The sequence below is a fragment of the Neolamprologus brichardi genome, unplaced genomic scaffold (assembly GCF_056152115.1).
Source record: "Neolamprologus brichardi isolate AB-2024 unplaced genomic scaffold, ASM5615211v1 NODE_ptg000164l+_length_27477_cov_1, whole genome shotgun sequence".
Taxonomy (NCBI): Eukaryota; Metazoa; Chordata; class Actinopteri; order Cichliformes; family Cichlidae; genus Neolamprologus; species Neolamprologus brichardi.
Genome location: NW_028270126.1, coordinates 3,105 through 9,145, shown reverse-complemented (window position 1 = coordinate 9,145; position 6,041 = coordinate 3,105). Strand labels below are relative to the sequence as shown.

The following is a 6,041-nucleotide window of genomic DNA, read 5'->3' as shown; positions in this document are numbered from 1 at the left end:
CCAAAATAAACTAAAAACACACAATCCTTTTGCACATTTTAGATAACATGGAAGGCAAACTCATGTTGTAAATATTATTTTATTGGGTGAGGAAATTGTGCAATATAATTTACTTAAGCTGGTAAAAAGATTGAGCATTAACCCTTTAAGACCTACCATAGAACCAAGTCCGCCAGAGCTTGTATTATATTTTTACATGCTGTAGTGCCATTTTTGGGAGCATTTCAAGTTGCTATACATCAATACAACCATTATAGCCCAGATTTTAATAATATGTCTGCATTAAGTGCATAGTAATTACATAAATTGCAAAAAAGTGCAATAAACTACAAAAAAAATTGAAAATCATTTGTTTTTTTAACATATATTTCTAGTTAGAGAAATTTAAGAGGCTTATCCCTCAAAACTGTAAATACAAAAAAGTTGCACAAAATAGTTTCCCACCACAGGAAATTTATTTTGAGTGTCTTCATAGTTTTATTTTTGAAATACACCAATTTTATATACTGCAGGAAAAACAAAAATAAATCTTATAATGCAAATTTGCAAAAAAGCAGCATATGCATCAAAATAAACTATTTCCAGCAGAGCAATATGAGTCCTAAGCATCCCAGAAAGTCATAAAGTCAAACATAACTTTTAAAAACACAGTATAGGCTCATGAGGCCCTGATGGTAAAAAACTACATTTCCACGAAAATGACATCACTTCCGGTTTCGGGCAGGTCATGGCGGACTTCACGCTGACGTCTATTCTTACTAGGAAGTGTTACGAACAGCTGATCGGATCGGCAAAGCGTGTTTCTGGAATATTATGTTTTTGTTGCTGCAAGCGCTTTTTATGCAGTTTTTGCAAAGCTATATGTGGAAGGAAATGTTGACTGAGGACAAGCTGATGGCATAAGATGTAAGTACAACTCCTCTGGTTTCATATGAAAAAAATTTTTTTGCGCTAGCTCACGTGGTTGCAGTTCTACAGGGATTTAAAAATAGTTGCGCAAAGCAGAACAAAAGGGTTAAACTGGCTGGTGTCTTTTGGGTAAGAGGGTCTAAGAGGGGAGAGATGATATAGAAACATGACGTCGTTGGCCTCTTTAATAAGGAACTGACCTGCCTAATGTAGAACAAAACACATGTAGATTTTAAGGATTACTGTAACTTCAATGGCTTCAAATAAACCTTTGTTTTACAGATTCATTTATGTCATGTCACATTTTTTCATACTGCTTAACTTAGTACAAGTTAAGCTTTGGGGTTGTGGAAGATATCCTTCACAAAACTAAAGTGTCAAATATATCAACACACACACACACACTGAGGGGGAGAGGGAGTCACCTTTATCAGTCAGCAAGTCTGGTGAACCATGTGAAGGAAAAGCTGGAATGCCTTTAAGGACTAAAAAGCACTGACATTACAGCCTCTGACAGAGAAATTCATAAATAAAACATCCTCACCTTCGTAAACACAGTTTCACAGCGAGCTGCTTTTGCAAACCTGGAACCTTTGAGAAAGGGAATACTTTTTCTTTCAACACTGCATCAAGCTTTTAAACAAATGTCCCAGGAAACATGAATTAATTCATGTTTCCTGGGACATGAATTAATCAAGATTTTCTAAACATTTCCTGAGATTTGGTTTCTCTTGGTTATGAACAATTTTGAAATTCTGCTTTTTGACTTTTTCTTCCACCCTAAATATCTGTTGTGTTAGACTTTCTGCCGTCTTTGCTTGATAGTCAAGATTTTGTAAACATTTTTTGAGATTTGTGTTCTCTGTCTTTAACTTGTTTCTCTCAGGAAACATGAATTATTCATGTTTCCTGGGAATTAATTCAGACATGAATTCATTCACTGTCTGACAGAGAGATTTGAGAGGAATCACTGAGATTGTATGAGTCGGTGGCGAGAGAAATATCTGAGCCTATGGAACTTCAAGAGAAAATTTAAGATTTCCAGCTGGAGTTGAGCACCGTTAACCTCAAGAAGAATTATTATAAAAATAATTTCCATCGCTCAAGAGATGAGCTTAAACAGATCCATTCAGTTTGTCATGAGAACAATTTAAACATTAAGGAAAGCGCTTAAAAGGGAGACAGTTTAGGACAGTGGTTCTTAACCTGGGTTCGATCGAACCCTAGCCGTTCGGTGAGTCGGTCTCAGGGGTTCGGCAGAGCCTCCACCGTGACATGCACGGCTCATTTTGTGCACCAATATCCCATATCTATGTCTTGAATTTGAAAAAAATCATATTTTATTTTTCACTAAAGAGGGGTTCAATGCGCATATGAAACTGGTGGGGTTCGGTACCTCCAACAAGGTTAAGAACCACTGGTTTAGGATGAAAGCTGGCTTGTAGATGGTGTCAAAAGCTCTTTCCAATGAGTTTGGCTGTATTGTCGATCTAAGATGAGTCGCGCCCCTGAGCATCATCATAACCAATCACTAATCAGATGTTGAGTTGAAGCTTTCAAGCTTTGAGTGCATTTGTTAAAAATATGCTCCTCATTATTACCTGTCAGGCTTCGCTAGTAGATGTGCATGAGAAGATGGATGAGAAAATTTGACGAAAAGATGGAAGAGTTTAAAAGAATGACTCAAAAGTCAGATGACATCAAAGATCTGATCGTGGCAGAGAACGAGAATTTGCGCGCAGAGGTTAAAACCATTCAGAGGATGCACCGTGACTTTCAGGAAAAGGCAGGATCTCTCCTTGAGCAGAACAGCAGCATTGCTGCTCAGTTGTCTAGGAATAATGGAATAGGACTCCGGTTCCATTTTGTGGGTTTTCTCTCTGAACTGGGGCCATGATTAAGTAGGCGTTTGACACCATGACGCCATAAACCACTAGTCGGAACCCCTTCAGGAGGCTGTTCTGAGACAGGAGAATCAAGCTCCTCAGGTTCAGGAGCAAGATTCTCCTGTGTCGGGACCACATCAGGAGATGGTTCTGAAATAGGAGAAACAAGCTCCTCAGGTTCAGGAGCAAGATTCTCCAGCTGCAGAGGTTCACCAGTGATCTTGTGAACAGCAGCTAATACTTATTCTTCCTCCTCCCTTCTCAGCTCATCCTTAAGATTTTCAGTGATCTCTCTTTTCATTTTTAGATGTTCATAAAGTTCATCTATGAGATCTTGTTTATGAACAATTTTGAAATTCTGCTTTTTGACTTTTTCTTCCAGCCAAAATATTTGTAGTGTCAGACTTCCTGTCGTCTTTGCTTGATACTCAAGATTTTGTAAACGTTTCTTGAGATTTGTGTTCTCTGTTTTCTTAATTTGTTTATCTCAACAGCAATGCTGCTGTTCTCTTTAAGGAGATATTCTTCTTTTTCTTGAAAGTCATGGTGCATCCTCTGAATTGTGCTTACCTGCTCCTGCATTTTAGCCTCCAGAGATTCCACCTGTGACTGATTTTCATCCAGTGCATGTCTCACCTGATGCTGAAGAGTACAAATTTTTCTTTTCAGCTCAACTGTGAGTTCTGTCTTGCGAACAATTTCCCTATATTGTTTTTCTATAATCTCTTCTTTTTTAAATTCTTTTATGGTGAGCTTCTCCCACTTGGTGCTCAAGTCTCTGTTCAACAGTCTCTAAAGTTTTCTCGAGTTTTGCATTCTCTTTCTTTTTTTCGTTTCTCTCACTTTCAATCTGAGACAACTCAGCAGCAATGCTGCTGTTACGCTCGAGGAGATATTCTTCTTTTTCCAGAAAGTCATAGTGCATCGTCTGAATGGTGTTAACCTGTTCCTGCATTTTAGCCTCCAGAGATTCCACCTGTGACTGTTTTTCATCCAGTGCCTGTCTCACCCTACACTGAAGAATACATATTTCTTTTTTCAGCTCAACTATCTGTTCTGTCTTGTGATCTATTTCTCTGTTCTGTTTTTCTATTATCTCTTCTTTTTTTGTTATTTTATGGTGAGCTTCTCCCACTTGGTGCTCAAGTCTCTCTCTCTCTTCCTTGAGATCTGCGTTCTCTTTCTTTTGTTCATTTCGCTCACTTTCAATTTGAGACAACTCAGCAGCAATGCTGCTGTTCTGCTCAAGCAGAGATGCTTCCTTTTCCTGAAATTCATGGCGCATCATCCGAAAGGTTCTAAGCTCTGCTTGCAAATTTTTATTCTCTGCAACAATTAGAGCTTCGATGTCATCTGACTGTTGAGTCACTTTTTCAAGCTCAACCATGCTTTCCCTAAAATGGAAATTCCTTTCATGCGCATCTGTACTATTCTGTTCACGCTCATTTTTAAAGCGATAGTAATTTTTTTTGTAATAATTCTTTTTGCGCTTTAGGGTGCTTAACTCCAACTGGAGTTCTTGTATTTTCATTTGAAGCTCCCTAGGCGCCGATATTTCTCTCTCCATCATCCCATACAGTCTTTGTGATTCCTCTCGAATCTCTCTGTCAGACTGTCAATTATTAAATGTTTCGTGTGACATATTTCTTTAAACGTTTAATGCAAAGTGTCGAGAAGAAAAAATGTTTGCTTAATTGTTTAAGTTTAAAAATAGTCCCTTTCTGAAAGGTTTCTGGTTTGCAAAACACAACTCGCTGTTTCTGAAAATGTTCCAAGTAAAACTGTGTTTGCGAAGGTGAAGAGGGGGTATTTAAGGACAAAGGACTTGGCAAATGCTTTCGCTTTCATCCGTCTTGCGCCGGTCCAAGAATTTCACCTCTAGCGGCACAATACGAATGCCCACGGCCGTCCCTCTTAAAATAGGTTTAGGTGTTGCCGCAGTAGGCCTTAAAATACCTGCAGCTTACTGGGGCTTTTCAAAGCTTAACAGGGACTTCACAGGTGGAATCTGCTGTGATAAACAAGTTAAAAACAGAGAACACAAATCTCAAGAATTGTTTACAAAATCTTGAGTATCAAGCAAAGACAACAGGAAGTCTGACACTACAAATATTTTGGCTGGAAGAAGAAGTCAAAAAGCAGAATTTCAAACTTGTTCATAAACAAGATCTCATAGATGAACTTTATGAACATCTAAAAATGAAAAGAGAGATCACTGAAAATCTTAAGGATGAGCTGAGAAGGGAGGAGGAAGAAAAAGTATTAGCTGCTGTTCACAAGATCACTGGTGAACCTCTGCAGCTGGAGAATCTTGCTCCTGAACCTGAGGAGCTCGTTTCTCCTGTTTCAGAACCATCTCCTGATGTGGTTCTGACTAGTGGTTAAAAGCCACATGGTGCAAAACGCCTACTTAATATATGTTTAGGTCTTGCCACACCAGGCCTTGTTATTTCTGCAGCTTAATGGGCCTTCTCAATGATTTTCAACTGAAGTGAATTTCCCAGTTGTTTTCTGTGGAACTGAGCTTATGATCTACTTGAGGCCTACTAAAATTTTGGACTTGAACCAGTTATCCTTTACAAAACAGTAATATTGTTTTCCAACCATGGCTCACCAACCATACCAGTTTGTGATAACTATACTGTGATCTCCTTTATGTTAAATTATGCCCCCCCCCCGGACTGAGTGTATCTCGTTTAGTTTCTGTTCTTTGATTTAGTAGTATTTTTTGTTCTGTTTCTTGCCTCCCATGTGTCAATGTTGTTTGCGTAGTCTGTCGTGTCTCTCATGCCGGTGCAGCATCAGGGAGTACGTCCACGTCGCTCCAGAGGCAGTCAAGCATGTCCATGTTGTCCATGTCACCACCACTACTGCCCACATCATCCACGTCGTCCACATCTCTGTCAGGGCGGGCAAGTGAGCACCTCCACATCGCCTCGACCTAACCACTCTTTGACTGCCTCCTGCCTAGCTGGATTATGGTCAGAGAATGACGAGGCCACCGCTTCATGATTTCAGCCTCATATGAACAATTTGGCCATGATGATGTAAATAATGTGTCTCCTGAAGGTTTTCATAGTTCTGTTTTCAGTCTAGAGAAAAGTCTAAATAAGTCTGGGGTGGCTGAGACAGCCAGCCCAGTTTGTTTTCTGCCGTTTCTGTTCTTGTGGAGTTCACTGCGTGCTCTAGGGACAACAAAAACAAGAGAACATTTTGAATTTACTTCATTAAACAGTGGTTGCACAC

The 6,041-nt window shown here is 39.3% G+C and overlaps 1 pseudogene; it reads right to left on the bottom strand.

Moving 5' to 3' along the window:
* Positions 1–1,760: 1,760 nt before the first annotated feature.
* LOC148094800 (uncharacterized) lies at positions 1,761–4,793 on the bottom strand (annotated as a pseudogene).
* Positions 4,794–6,041: the final 1,248 nt, after the last annotated feature.